The following is a 16,558-nucleotide window of genomic DNA, read 5'->3' as shown; positions in this document are numbered from 1 at the left end:
TGCTTACACACATAGGAGTAGAAAAAGATACTATGTAACTTGTAAAACAATATGTTATAGAATTGATCATGTAAGAAAGATTTCATGTTTCTACTGATTGTTTTCCCATAACTTCCTTGAGAAACAAACTGATACTTTGATCCCATCTTTAGAGATGTTTATAATCTCTGGATTGAGAATCAAAATATTTGGATTTTGGTGATGAAACTTAGCTAGTAATTAGGTATATGTTCCCTGGAAGGTGAGAGACATGGGTTAACTTTCCAGGTTTGGCTTTTATGACTTCAGTGCTTTTGGGTAAGTTGCTTCTAGTAATTCAGTTTCTCATTTATATAATCAAAACTATGATAATTATACTTCATGGAATGGGAAAAGCTGTGTACTTGGGGCCTGAAACAGAATGGCTGAATGATAAAATTTAGCTATCATTTTTACTATTAGTTCTTGTTTCATGAGATACAGGCTAGGAATGACCCTTTAAGTCTCAGAAGCTCACTTTTCTCATCCTTAAAGAATAGCATTAACAAAATTTCCAAATATTTTTTTCCCCTTTGGTGGTAGAGAAGAGGTATTAATTGCTCTCACCATTTAGAGTCTCCCGTGTTAGGACTTCTCTTTCACAACATAAGTAAACAATCTCAAGTCTTTTAACCTGCAGGGCTAACATTTTTCATTTTATTCTCAATCAGAGACTGTCCTCATGAAGAGAACAGGAGCTGACTCTGCTGTTATTAATGAAAACTGTCAAACACACAGCTCCCAGATTACTTACTATGTCTTTTTCTTGCCATGTGGATGGGCCAAGGTTAGTGGGAACAGGCTAGTCTTTAATTGGTCTTATTTGATGATAGTGCACCTGGAGTCACCAAAGTTGATATCTCTTCTGAATTCTCACCACATTCTCTGTCCTTAGGTCAGACTACATTTATAATTACACTAATTAGGAAGTTTTCAAGTGCAGTTAATGAAAAAGATATACCTAAAACTAGTTTTTTTTTTAATGTTTATTCATTTTTGAAAGACAGAGAGAGACAGAGCACAAGCAGAGGTGGGGCAGAGAGAGGGAGACACAGAATCCGAAGCAAGCTCCAGGCTCTGAGCTGTCAGCACAGAGCCCAATGCAGGGCTTGAACTCACGAATTGTGAGATCATGACCTGAACCGAAGTCAGACACTTAACTGACTCAGCCACCCAGGTGCTCTTAAAACTAGTTTAAGAAAGGATTTTATTGGCTTACTTATATTAAAAGTTCACAAGTAAGTGATACTGGATCCAGTTATTCATATAGTTTCCTCTAGGAATTCATATCTCTGTCTCTCACTGTGTGTTTATTTAAAAAAATTAATGTTTGTTTACTTTTGAGAGAGAGAGTGTGAGCAGGGGAGGGGCAGAGAGAGAGGGGGACACAGAATCCAAAGCAGGTTCCAGGCTCTGAGCTGTCAGCACAGGGCCCAATGCGGGGTTTGAACTTGTGAACTGTGAGATCATGACCTGAGCCGAAGTCGGACACTTAACTGACTGATCCACCCAGGCACCCCCTCACTGTGCTTTTAATGGTTTTAGTTTACACACCAGAGTTCCATATTTTCCTATCAGGATAGCAATATCACTAGAACATATTCAGACCATACATTTTTACACTTTGCAATCCAGGATAAAATAGAATGTATCTTTTGCTATTTCTTCAGATCTTGAAGAATCCCTGTTTCCATCGACTTGAATCAATTTTCATTGGTAAAGGAGGTTTGTTTCAGGCAATCAATCCCACTCAAGCCATGTAGCTAAGAAAGGGAAGATCAAAAAGTGTTGATGAAAGAAAGAGAATTGGAATTGAAAAGACAATCAACAAATGTCTCCCACCCTCTTTTAAGATACACATTTTCATGTTGTGAGAGCCTTTCTGATAAATACCACCAAGAAAACACCTGCAGTAAGACAAAGTTAGGTTTATTACATTTCTGCAGCAAGGAAAAACATTCTCCTTGAGGATCAATGGATCAAATAAATAAAAGGGAATGGGAAGGGGCTTTCAATAAGGCTTGTTCTTACCTAATGACTGTTTCTAAGGAGCAACTTGGAAAAGCATGAAACAGCTCTGTTTATCACAGTAGTCTTACTCAGGAGGCAGGAAAAACAGAGCAGGGCAGAGGAAATCATTGGTAAAGAAGTATTAACTGTTCAAATTATGTGGCTTTGTTCATGTCTACTTGGAATCACTCTTTTCATTCCTGTTAGAAATGCTATGTAGCCTGATTACCAGCAGCACCAAGGGGAAGACTTGGGGTTCTGTTTCTTTCACAGCAAAGTTAACATAAACGAGGAATGTCATGAAAAAAAAAAGTGAGCCCTCTAAATTGCTCTGACCGGAAGAACTGAGGCTAGAAATGAGGCTACTTCAGTGTGTCAAAGTTACCCAAATTGTTCAGATCTTTTAAGCAAAGGCAGAATGTTCCATTGTCCTTGGTTTTATTTCAAGCAGCAATGTTTCTCACAGCTGAATATTTTAATCAACAAGATTTCTCAGTACTGTGTCTTTGAAGTCAATTAATGAAAGAAATCTTTACACATTCAAAATAAATAACTGCTACACTTCTTTAAAAAATTGTTTTAATGTTTATTTTTGAGAGAGAGAAAGAGTGTGCGTGGGAGAGGGGCAGAAAGCGGGAGACACAGAATCAGAAGCAGGCTCCAGGCTCTGACCTGTCAGCACAGAGCAAGACGCTGGGCTGGAACCCACAGACTGTGAGATCATGACCTGAGCCAAAGTTGGGATGCTTAACCAACTGAGCCACCCAGGCATCTCTGCTACACCTCTTTTTAAGAAAGATTTTTTTTTTTAGTGAAGTTTCCTGTTCATAGCAAAATTTAGGGAAGGTGCAGAGATTTCCCATGTACTTTCTTTTATTTTTTTTTTAATATATGAAATTTATTGGCAAATTGGCTTCCATACAACACCCAGTGCTCATCCCAAAAGATGCCCTCTTCAATGCCCATCACCTACCCTCCCCTCCCTCCCACCCCCCATCAACCCTCAGTTTGTTCTCAGTTTTTAAGAGTCTCTTATGCTTTGGCTGTCTCCCACTCTAACCTCTTTTTTTTCCTTCCCTCCCCCATGGGTTTCTGTTAAGTTTCTCAGGATCCACATAAGAGTGAAATCATATCTTGTGTACTTTCTGTTCACACAGCACACCCACAGCTTCCTTCCATATCAACCTCCCCTCCCCCCCAGTAGAGTGGTATAGTTGCTACAATTGAGTTACTTACATGGACACATTGTAATCATTCCAAGTCTATAGCTGGCATTAAAGTTTGCTTTTAGTGTTGTGTATTACATGTGTTTGGATGAATGTATAATAACATGTACCTGCCATTATAGTATCATACAGAATAGCTTAAATGCCCTAAATACCTCTGTGCTCTGCCTATTCATCCCTACCTCTACTCTTAACCCCTGGCAATCATTGTTCTTTTCTGTCATCATAGTTTTACCTTTTATATAATGTCATATAGTTGGAATTACAAAGCATACAGCTTTTAGATTTGTTTCTTTTGCTTAGTAACATGCATGCAAAGTTAATCCCTGACTTGATAACTCATTTATTTCTAGCACTGAATAGTATTCTGTAGTCTTGATGTACCACAGTTTATTTATCCATTCACCTACTGAAGGATATCTTGGTCGTTTCTAACATGTAGCAATTATGAATAAAGCTTCTGTAAACATTCACGTGCAGGTGTTGGGGTGGACATAAATTTTCAACACCTTGGGTCAACACCAAGGAGCTTGGGTCAACACCAAGGAGCTCACTTGCTGGGTCATATGCTAAGAGTATGTCTGAGTTCACAAGAAACCACCAAATGGTCTTCCCAAGTAGTTGTGCCACTTTGCATTCCCACTAGCAATAAATGAGAGTTATAGTGGCTCCATGTCCTGACCAGGATTTAATGTTGTCAGTGTTTCATATGTTGGTCATTCGAATCCATGTGTAATGATATTTTGTTGTTGTTTTAGTTTTATTTCCTTGATTAGTAATGATGTGGAGTATTTTTTCATATGCTTATTTGCCATCTCTATATTTTATTTTGTGAATCATCTGTTAAGGTCTTAGGCCCATTTTCTGATTGGATTGTTTGTTTCTTATTGTTGAATTTTAAGAGTTCTTTGTACATTTCAGATAACAGTCCTTTATCTGATGTGTCTTTTGCAAATATTTCTCCCAGGCTGTGGCTTGTCTTCTCATTCTATTGATATTATCTTTTGGAGAGCAAAAGTTTTTAGTTTTAATGAAATCCAGCTTATCGTTTCATGCATTGTGCCCTTTTTGTTGTATCTAAAAAGTCATCACCATATACAAGCTCTCATGTAGGTTTTTTCTGTTGTTATATTTTAGGAGTTTTTAAATTTTCTTTTTTTAACGTTTATTCATTTTTGAGAGACAGAGAACAAGCTGGGGAGGGATAGGAAGAGAGGGAGACACATAATCTGAAGCAGGCTCCAAGCTCTGAGCTGTCAGCACAGAGCCCGACACAGGGCTCGAACTCACGAACCATGAGATCATAACTTGAGCCGAAGTCAGATGTTTAACTGACTGAGCCACCCAGGTGCCCCGTGTTTTAGTTTTTAGTGAAGTAATGCTTGTCTTACAAAATGAGTTAAGAATTGTACCCCTTGCTTTATTCTCTGAAAGACATTATACAAAATTGGTATAATTTCTTTCTTAAATGGTTGGTAGAATTCACCAGCGACCCTACCTGGGCCTGGTGTTTCTGTTTTGGGAAGTTATTAATTATTGATTCAGTTTCTTCAGTGGATACAGGCCTGCTCAGTTTACCTATTTTCAGCAGCTTGTGTCTTTGAAGGGATTGGTCGATTTCATCTAGATTATCAAATTCGTTTGCATAGAGTTGCTCATATAACTGCTTCATTGTTAATCTAGGATTTTATTTTAATTTTTTAATCTGACAAAAAAGTACCAAAATTTATTACTAAATGAGTGTGATTATTTCTATAATAGCAAGATAAAAGATACTCAGTACAGAAAATGGCCAATCGAATAAACAGTGACATTCTCTAACTTATTGTTGAGTATATATCCTGTAAGATACTCATGAAAGCTTTTGAGTTAACTTTGGAAACATTTGCAGTGAAAAAGTCATTTCCTAGTTTTTGTTCTGTTTGTTTTATTTTTGTTTGGCCACAGACATTTACATCTAAAAATTAACTTTAGGGAATGTTTATTCTGTCCCAATAGTTTTTCAGATAAGAAAACAGAAATGCACACTGGTAAGATAACTTGCTCATTTGGCAAGTTAATTAGTGCCAGAGCTAGGAGTAGGGCAGATATATTGCGCCATTTTTTACCACTGTGCATTGTTATCAACTCAGTTGCAGCAGTTAAGAAAGGTGTATGCAGAAGGGTGTTGCTACTAATTGTAAGAACTCATTTGCACAGAAGTTCCTTTCCTTAAATAATTCATCATCTTCTTTCATGAATCTGCTATCTGGACAGTGTAATTATTGGTAAAATCATTTCAACTGCCATTGGAAAACTCACTGTCCTTGTGATTTTAGTAGGAAAGTATTAGCTATAGCTTTTGCCATCTAATCATTCTTAAACCTCTCTGTTAGTATGGACTAGAATGTGGGAGCTTATCCAATTTGGGGCCTTGAACATTTTACAGTGTTTGGATTTTAGGGAATACGCTTTGGGAAATGAGGGAAGTTGAGAAGTCAATTTTTATTTTATTTTATTTTATTTTATTTATTTATTTATTTATTTCTTTTTTAATATATGAAATTTACTGTCAAATTGGTTTCCATACAACACCCAGTGCTCATCCCAAAAGAGAAGTCAATTTTAATGTAGAGGGTTGAGCTCTCTTTATATGAGTAATATATATAAATTAAACAGCTACATACATAATAGGATTATTTTCATTTCTTTGAAACATATTTTAGCAATATTACTATTGAATTATAAAGCACTGCATTTTGAGTAAGTCACATTAGTTGTCATAGTGACAATTCAGAATTGAATAAAGATTTGATCCTTAGCGTCTGACACTCTGCCTAGAAATATTCTTGATCTTGTGTATTATGGTTGATTCTCCTGCCTGAGACTGTCATTTTTTAAAAGTGATTGGTGAAAATTTCTGTCTTTCTTTGATAGGTAACATGAAGTTTTTAGAGAAGAAGTTTTGTTTTCTAAAATAAAGAAATTGTCGGGGCGCCTGGGTGGCTCAGTTGGTTAAGCTACCGACTTCAGCTCAGGTCACGATCTCACGGTCCGTGAGTTTGAGCCCCGTGTTGGGCTCTGGGCTGACGGCTCAGAGCCTGGAGCCTATTTCAGATTCTGTGTCTCCCTCTCTCTCTGACCTTCCCCCATTCATGCTCAAAAATAAATAAACGTTAAAATTTTTTTTTTAAATAAAGAAATTGTCTTAGTTCCATAGAATTGGCTTTTCCATTTTTGTTTGCCCTCCTCTCTTTTAAAAACAAAATAAAATTTGTCTTGTTTTCAGAAAATCTATATGATAAAAATTAATACAATCTTTTTTATTCACACATGTGAGACTTTAATATCAAGCATGCATAATAAAATATATTAACTTATATTTAGAAAATTAATATGTATTACTTATTTTAGCCTGGTTGTACTTAATGATGACAAATACTATGTTTAGAACCCTTGCCTTTCCTCCTAATCACACTAAGTGTACTTATGATATTTTGTGAAGAACCTTAGGAATTCATTCAAGAATACTGTATTTGATAATTATGCATATCCCTTAAAATGCATTCTCCTTGTTCAAGGAATTGAAGGCTGGCCTGACACAGAGCAGAAGTAGGACACAGTGGGACCACTCTATTCACATGAAAACAACAATGTGGCAATCTCCTGTAAAAGTGTTTTGCCTTAAGTGGCATTTATAGTCTGACCCTTAAACCAGACAATCATGAGATAGAATGTTCTATTAGAGAGCAGATGATTGGAAAAAGAAAAAAAAAATGTTCTTGCCATCAAGAAGGACAAGTTAGAGGGCTACCTTCTTAACTAGGATGATTTGGGAAATAAAATCTCATTATGGAAAGAGGGGAAAAGGAGGGTATTTGCCTTGCCTGTTGGAACCAACTCTTCACACAGTTCTTTTCAACTGGTCTACTTTCATTTCTTCAAAAGACACTTTTGAGCACCAATTTGTGTCAGGCACTGTTCTAGACTCCAGATATATATAATAGCAATAATCAGAGTAAATCAAGTTCTCGACTTTAGGGAGCTTACTTTCTAGTGGGGGGAGGCAGAAATACACAAATAAGGAAATAAATAAATAAATAACATTCCAAATAAAATAGCAAATGGAAGTTGGGGACATTCATTCAACATATGTTTATTTTACATCTGTTGTGTGCAAATGTAATCTCACCTCTTAGTAATACAAAGAGGACAGAAGTGTTCCACCTTGGGAATTCACAGTGGGAAGCACAGATAGTAAAAAGGGAAGATTAAAAAAAAAAAAAGAAAACTAAAAGAAACCCATAAAAAGCCAACAAAGAAACACCAAAAACCCCCCAAAAACTTGGTAGAAGAGCAAAAATACAATGTAGAAACTTATCACATACTTCCTGCACATTCTTTCCCAGTGTTTAGTGACTGGGAAGATGGTTGTCAGGTAAACCTGTTAACGGAACTTGTAAATGGAAGAACTATGAGTATTCTATCGATCAGCATGGTCCAATAGAAATAGAACATAAGCCACAAATGAACGCCACATACATAGTTTTAAATTTTGTAGTTACCTGATTAAAAAAATGAAATGAATTTTAAAAATACATTTTCTTTAACTCATATGTTCAAGCTATAATTTCAGCATTTAATTACTATAAAATTATTATTGAGATTTATTCATTCTGTCTTCTATACTAAGTCTTCAAAATCACTTTGTATTTTCACCTGAGTACAAGTCATTCTGGACTAGTAATATTACAATTACCACTGCTCAGTAGCTCAAGGCTACCATATTATACAGCACATCTAGAGAACATTTCCTCTCAATTTCCTCACTCTTCCTCTCCTCTGAGATTTTTATTTTGGAAATAAAGACACAGAGAGATTTTAGCAAAGTTAGAGTATGGATTTTCTAGCTTGTTTTTATTACTGCAGCTGGCAGTTTGAGGGGTTTTTCTGCTTACTATGTTAAATATTTGGTTAATATTTCCAATAATTTACAAGGTAGTACACATTTTTATGTGGAGAAGAACACAGCTATATTCGAATAAAGCAAGTTGAATTTCTGAGAGTATTTTCTCCCTGCTAAATTACTATAAAATTGTTATTTTAAGGGTCAAAAAAGCTTGTTTCCATTTATTTATTTATTTATTTATTTATTTATTTATTTATTTATTTAATTTTTTTGGTCCTGTAACAATGAGAATATGAAGGTCAAGCTCAAGTGTTTCAAGATTTTCTGAAATTGTAAAGCACAATGTAACAGACAAGAAACTGTATTTCTCCTGGTTCCTCATTGAATTACATAGTGACTAAGAACTGCCAGCTTGCTGACTATCTGTATTTTTTAAATCCAAAAGGCAAAAGGTGAGTACTCACCATTGACCCACTTGTCAAAAACAGTGAACAATTTTTCTAGATGCTGACAGTTTATATGATTTTTTTTTTTTTTTTGCATGCTTTGTGCTTACACCCTTCTCTCAGGTGTTTTCTCTCTGTGCCTTTTCCAAACATTCGTCCGGGTGATGACTGAATTTACAAACTCGATAACCTATAATAAGATTTAATTTAGTCAATCCTTGACTGTCTGAGAGCCTGTAATCTCAAAAGTTAGATTTTAGGTGTCATAGGACAGTATAAATAAAACACAACACTTAAAAAAAAGTCTAGTTTGATATTCTATTAATGGGTTATTAGGCATTCTGACCCTCAACCCTCAGATATGAAAAGACTAATTATCTGTGTGCAGTGTTATTCTTAAAGGGTTCAAATTAGAAAGTTATTCTTCTATATACATAATTTGACCAGAAAATGGAAAAAAATAAAGGTAACTACATTCTTCACTACAGTAATTTATGGTTTGCTTCTATTTTTGACTCTAACTGAATATTTAGTTGATAGTAAAATAAAGAAATTTTTATGCTATTATATTGTACCCTCGCCTTTGTTCCCAGTCTACTAATACTTAAACAGTGATCTTTTCTAGGCTGCAACTTTCTCCTCATTAATAAAATTTGAGGACACTGCTATGTTCACCCAATAAACAAGCTGAAAATGTAGCCATCAAATATGATAACAGAATGCATCATGAAATCTTTAACTTTTCTTTTCAGTGATTTATGGATGGGTGGGTATTCAAACCTCTCAAAAGATTTTAGCATTCCTGAATATATTTACTTCTATTTGTATCGTGTTCATGCAGGTTATTCAAGATAATAACTTTAGAAAAAAAAATTTGTCCGGTCACTCTAGAATTCTTCATCTATTGGCATAAAATACAAAATGTTAAAGATTTTGTTAAACACAATTTTAGTTTTTTATGTATTTATTTTATTTGATTTTATTTATTTTTTTAATTTATTTTTTATTTTTTAAAATTTATATCCAAATTAGCGTATAGTGAAACAATGATTTCAGGAGTAGATTCCTTAATGCCCCTTACCCATTTAGCCCACCCCCTCTCCCACAACCCCTCCAGCAACCCTCGGTTTGTTCTCCATATTTATGAGTCTCTTCTGTTTGCCTCCCTCCCTGTTTTTATATTGTTTTTGTTTCCCTTCCCTATGTTCATCTGTTTTGTCTCTTAAAGACCTCATATGAATTAAGTCATATGATTTTCGTCTTTCTCTGACTAATTTCCCTTAGCATAATACCCTCCAGTTCCATCCACATAGTTGAAAATGGCAAGATTTCATTCTTTTTGATTGCCGAGTAATACTCCATTGCATATATATATATATACCACATTTTCTTTATCCATTCATCTATTGATGAACATTTGGGCTCTTTCCATACTTTGGCTATTGTTGATAGTGTTGCTATAAACATACGGGTGCAACACAATTTTATTTTTTAAGTCACTATTTTAAATTTAGGGGTGACCAACGGGGTTTATTAGCTAGATATTTTTAAGACCAATTATCAAGTTGCTTCAACATGTCTATGAATGCCATTTTATTTTTTTTCATGAGACTAAGGATTTTTAAGTTAAATCTTCTTTGGTATTAGAATCTATAGGTATTTACAATATCAGTATTTGTTCCTCTCTGTTTTATTTGTTATAGCATTCTATAAAAACTATGTGCAAACTTAAAATTTTATTAGACATTTTAGTAGCTACTCCTTACAAAAGTTTTATGAGGTAAGAAAAACACTGCTTACAAAGGAAACAATAGGATAAAGTGTCAACTCTAGAAATTCCAAATGATCTATTCAAAATTTAGGGGCTATTGCAATGGACCATGTTGATCCGTCAGAAATCCAGTGTGCCACTTACTTAGCTATAAAGAAAGATTCAAGCATTTGAAATGGATTTTCTTTTTTTTTAATGTTTTATTTATTTTTAAGACAGAGAGACAGAGCATGAGTGGGGAGGGGCAGAGAGAGAAGGAGAAACAGAATCCGAAGCAGGCTCCAGTCTCTGAGCTGTCAGCACAGAGCCTGACACGGGGCTTGAACTCACAAACTGTGAGATCATGACCTGAGCTGAAACCAAGAGTCAGACGCTTAACTGAGTGAGCCACCCAGGCACCCTGAAATGAGAATATTTTAAAGGAAAGATAAACTGAGGTATAGAGTATAAACCAAATTATTTAAAAGAGTACTTGTTCAACAATGTTTTCAAGTTTTTTATTTTGAGATGAGTGCAGATTCATAGCAAGTTGCAACAAACAAACAAAAAACAAACAGCAAAGTACAGGGAGATTATATGGATGCTTCACACAGGTTTTGCCAGTGGCAACATCTTGAATAACCATAGTACGACATCAGAATGGGAGATCAACATTGGTGTACGTTCCACAGAACTTATTATATAAACTCATTTGTGTATTTGAGAGTGTTGGGGGTGATATGTAGTGATATGCATTTTTACCACATGTATAGATTCATGTAACTAACCACCTTACTCTAGATACAGAACTGTTTTAACAACAGAAGGTCCATCTGGCTAACCCTTTATCACTATGCCCAAACTCCTCCTCCCCCCATTCCTAACCTCTGGAAATCACCAATCTATTGTCTGGCTATAATTTTCTATAATTTTGGTATTCAGCAATGTTAAATAAATGGCATACAATACATAACCTTTTGAGTAGATTTTTTCCCCCAGTCAGCATAATGTCCTTGAGATCAATCCAAGTTCTTTTTTTAAAAAAAAAATTTTAACACTTATTTATTTTTGAGAGACAGAGCAAGACAGAGCATGAGTTGGGGAGGGACAGAGAGGAGGGTACACAGAATCCAAAGCAGGCTCCAGGCTCTGAGCTGTCAGCACAGGCTCGATGTGGCGCTCGAACTCACAGACCACGAGGTCATGACCTGAGCTGAAGTTGGATGCTCAACTGTCTGAGCCACCCAGGTGCCCCTATCCAAGTTCTTATATGTACTCCACATTCTTTCTCCTCTTTTTCTAAGACTCTAATGATATGGATGCTAAACAGATAGTTGTGTATTGGCTTACAAGTCTTTGAAGATTTTTTACTATTAATTTTTATTTTTTAGTCTATATTTTCTCACTTGTTCAGATTGTTCAGATTAGGTATATCTATTGATATGTCTTCAAGTTCACGGATTCTTTTCTCTGTCATCTCCATTCGATATTGAGCCCATCTATTGATATGTTGTTTTTCTTTCTTTCAAGTTACTGTATTTTCACATCTATGATTTCTTTTTGGTTCTTTAAATATTCTCAGTTCCTTTGCCAATATTTTCTATTTTTTTACTTGTTTCAAGAGTGTTCATAATTGTTCACTGAAACATTTTTATGTTGGCTACTTTGAAATCCTTGTCAGATAACCAGCATCTCAGTAACTTCAATATTAACATTTTTTGATTACAAGTTCTTATTCTAGTTGTAGTGTCCTGGTTATTGGTATAAAGAGTAAATTATTTTTTATCGTACTGTAGATATTTGGGTATAATGTTCTAAGACTCTGGATCCTATGTAATCTATTTTAGCGGTTGCCCTGTTTAGGGTACATTGGTATTAGGTGAGTGTAAATTCAGCTCCGTACTGGTTCCTGCTGACACATAGAGTGGGGTAGATGGAGATCAGCGGGCTGAGTAGCCCTGCCTCACACAGCCTCATTCAGTGTTGTTGTTGTTGCTAGATGGGAGTTGGGACTCGACTCCTAACTAGATCATGCTTGCACCAGAAGAGGGTAAGTGAAGCACTGACTAGCCCATCTCTTATCACCTTGCCAAGTCCTATTGCTGCCAAGTGTGGTTGGCCGTTCAGCTCCCTGTTGGACTGCCATGAAAAGACCCTGGCAGGTGAATTAGAACACCATCTGTTTCTGCTGGGTGGAGGAATGAAGACCAATTCTCTGTATAGGTACACTGACATTTCTTCAACAGCAGAATTAGAGCATTGCCTCTTTATGCCAAGGGGGGATGGGAGTTCAATATCTGTGGTAGGCAAATTCTAAAATTGTCTCCCAGGATTTTCCTCCCTAACACCGATGATGATAAGTATAGAAACTTCTTGCCCGTGATTATATTATGCTACATAACAAAACGGATTTTGCAGATGTAATTAAGGTTGCTAATCAGTTGACACTGAATTAATCAAAGGGGACATTATCCAGGTGGGCCCAATCTAGTTGTGTTAACCTTTTAAAAGCAGAGCTCTTTCTTGAGCTAGTAGCAGAATTGAAGCCAGAGATATTCAAACAAACAAACAAACAAACAAACAAACAAACAAACACACAAAGCTTTCTGGACATCTTTGCCAACTTTAAAGATAGAAAGCCATGTGCAAGGACCACAGAGCAGCCTCTAGGAGCTAAAAGCAACACTTAACTAGCAGCCAGCAATAATTAAAAGTAGGATGAGAGTGGTTGATTATATGAATAGGAGGCTCAGAGATTTTTCTGAGACAAGCTTATTAAGCCTTCTGATTTTGCTCCTTGAGTGGCATCCCTAGGCCACTACCAAGCCATCTGACAGACAACATCTTGCAATACCTAAGGATGTCCTAGACTATTAAATCATTACTAGAATTTAGATTCAAGTAATCCAAAGTTCCTGAGTTATTCTAATTATTAGTGGGATTAAAAAAATAATCACAATTTATTTGCTCTAATTAAATATTTTGATAATAGAATGTGAATGAGAAGAATAATACATAAGAATAATCTGTAGAGAAGGATCTAGTTTTATGATGGGTGTAGAGAATAGGGCTTTGAAGTTTGTTGAGTCACTAAATCTATATATTTTTATTTGAATTGTCACTTGGAAGCTTTTTTATTGTACAGATTTTTAAGATATGAGCCTTGGGGCGCCTGGGTGGCGCAGTCGGTTAAGCGTCCGACTTCAGCCAGGTCACGATCTCGCGGTCCGTGAGTTTGAGCCCCGCGTCAGCCTCTGGGCTGATGGCTCGGAGCCTGGAGCCTGTTTCCGATTCTGTGTCTCCCTCTCTCTGCACCTCCCCTGTTCATGCTCTGTCTCTCTCTGTCCCAAAAATAAATAAAAAACGTTGAAAAAAAAATTAAAAAAAAAAAAAAAGATATGAGCCTTTATTATTAAGACTCAATAATGCAGTGGAAGGGCAAATGCAAAAGAAAGCTTTACCGGATTTTCCTACGCCCCTATCTTTGATGGTGAGAGCAGTGAACAATAGTATTAAGAGCACATGGATTTGGAAAAGGAGAGCGTCATCCTGCTAAAGGATTCTTGAAGTGTCACTGAACAGTTGATTTCATGGAAATGCAAGTCCTGCCCACAGGAACAGTTAGGATTTCAGAGCTGCTTATCCAAAGTTTTAAAATCTATTATGGTACAAAAATGAAATACAGACTTTAGAGGAAGAAGCAATAATTTCCTGAATGTTAAAGGAAAACACTTAATGGCTGCATAAAACTAGAAGTAAACTTTGTTTACAAATGCAGCAATATTGTTCTCAAATTCAGTATTGAAATCAATCAAGACTGAAAAGCTAAAGTGTCATTTACGAGCTATTCCCTCATGGTTTCTTTTTACTCAAATCACATTGGAGCCTGAGTGGTGTTCTGTGATAGAAGGTAACATTTGCTGAATGTACTGAGTGACATTTGCAATATGCCCTTATTGAAATCCCAAATCGTATTTATAAAGAAAGGTTCAATCAAAAAACATTTTCAACCATTTACTGATACAAACTATATAATCTTCATTACTTTCCCTGTTTCCTATTATATAGCTTCTTCCAAACTGACTATCATGAAAGGAAGAAAATAATAATTTTTACATAACAAGAACACAAGATTTCAAGGTGATTTTTACATTGGTGAATATGTATTGTTGGATAGGTTTGCTGTAAACATTCCTGAAATGAATTCAAGACCGTGTTTGGATACCAGATGAAAAGGATATGTAAGAATAGAGATTCTACATTTATGTTACCAATGAAGTTTTATTTCCTTTATAGATATATTACAAATAAAAAGGTAAATGTAAAAAGAAAAGACTGAAAACATGTTTCCTGAGCACTTACAAAATTTATTATAAATCTATCATTCCCTTTTCAATATTAGATGTTTGTGTCTTGTCACTATGACTATTTATACACAAGTGAAGCTTTTCAAAGTGCAGGAAGATAAAAGGTGGGAAACCTGAAGTATGTATTGAATATGATGACGTACACTATATACTTTTCAAAATAGGCTCAATTTTCTTTTACATGAAATGGCTGACATTTTGCTATAACTACAAAGTTAAAAAGAATTGTATAATCATGATATATTTAAAACTATTTAAAATGAATATGTTGGGGGTACTGGGGTGACTCAGTTGGTTAAACATCCGACTTTGACTCAGGTCATGATCTCATGCTTTGTGGGTTTGAGACCTGCATTGGGCTCTGTGTAGACAGTTCAAAGCCTGGAGCCTACTTTCAATTCTGTCTCCTTCTCTCTCTGCCCTTCCCTACTCACGGTCTGTCTCTGTCTCTTAAAAATAAATAAACATTAAAAAAAAACTTTTTTAAATAAAGATTTTGAATACAAAATATATACATTTAATATATAATATACCACTTAAATCAGTGGAAGTTAAATTAATGTTGTATTCAACACTTATTACTAGTTGGTTAGCCATTTGGAAAATAAAATGAAGCTGGATTTCTCAGTGTCTATACCAAAAATAATTTAGGCTGAATCAAAATTTTAAAGAAAAATGGCAATGACTAAAACATTATGGATAAATATTCAGATTATGGAAACAAATACAAAAATTCCAAAATACACGGTGTCTTATATGGAAATAAAATCATCACAAAAATCCTAGAAGATAAATTAAAAATTTAGCATGGTGAATAAAAGAGTTAATGTGAAAATTTTTTATTATGAAAGGAACATCAATAAATCAATCCTTAGAAAGGAACATCCCAAAGAAAATGACACCAAATAAATAAAATGAATTATAAAACAAATTATTGTTTCACTAATAAAAAATTTTAAATAGACCTTAGAAAGTACCTGTGCATTTGTCTACTTACCTATCTATATTTCTCTATATCAGTATATATGTTCATATTCCATCAGCAGTCTTTTTATAAAACAGCCTTTTTACTTCATGCCAACAATAATGTTAATTATCTGTGCCTATCTTATATTGTTGGCAAGGAGAAAAAAGCCTCTTTCATATGTTGCTGGTAAAATGTGAACTGAGTTGCTACTTCATTTTGAAACACCATTTATTAGTTGCTAAACATTAAGTATTCTTTGACACACTTTCATGTTTAGAAATTGATATCACAAACATAGTCACATCAATGGGGGAAATATAGACATTTATTTAGAAGGGTTTTAGTTTATTGAATATTTTGTGCTCTTTCTCTTCAGTAGATTAGTAAATGAAATATGACCCACCCCTATGACTATATCTGTTTGTGGCAACAACAAAAAAACTGGAAAATGGATGTTTAGAATTTAGTGTGAAGCAAACAAAAAAGTTGCAAAATATTAAGTGTAATATTATTGTGCATTTAATGAAATATCTAATAACAATATGATTTATTGTCATACAAACATATAAAACATTGAAATGAGTCAATCACACTTTTTTATTCATTTCATAAATATTTTAAGAACCTACTCAGTGCCAGTCATGAGTCTCTTTTTTTATTGTGTTATTATGCAATCATCTGATTTTTAATTACTATGTAACAGCTGGTATGGAACTAGCTTATACACATATATCTATTTAGTGAAAAAAAAACAGTAAAATGAACACCCATCAAATCACAACCTAACATAACTGGAATTTTGCCGATAGCATTGCATGATCTTCTGTGCTTCTCCAAATTATCATCCAGAGCCTCCTTTTATTTGTATTATTACCCCAGAGTTTGT

The 16,558-nt window shown here is 34.9% G+C and overlaps 1 long non-coding RNA gene across 1 annotated transcript in view; it reads left to right on the top strand.

Annotated features, from left to right (window-relative positions):
• The window catches only part of LOC131507537 (uncharacterized), a 143,872-nt gene extending 137,569 nt beyond the window's left edge, over positions 1-6,303 (top strand). Inside the window, exon 4 of the long non-coding RNA XR_009259552.1 lies at positions 6,171-6,303. This is a non-coding gene — a long non-coding RNA (uncharacterized LOC131507537). The remainder of the gene's footprint in view (positions 1-6,170) is intronic.
• Positions 6,304-16,558: the final 10,255 nt, after the last annotated feature.

This window comes from Neofelis nebulosa, chromosome 3, assembly GCF_028018385.1.
Source record: "Neofelis nebulosa isolate mNeoNeb1 chromosome 3, mNeoNeb1.pri, whole genome shotgun sequence".
In the NCBI taxonomy this organism is placed as follows: domain Eukaryota; kingdom Metazoa; phylum Chordata; class Mammalia; order Carnivora; family Felidae; genus Neofelis; species Neofelis nebulosa.
Note: the sequence above shows the minus strand (reverse complement) of the source record. Positions and strands in the feature narration are given on the sequence as shown.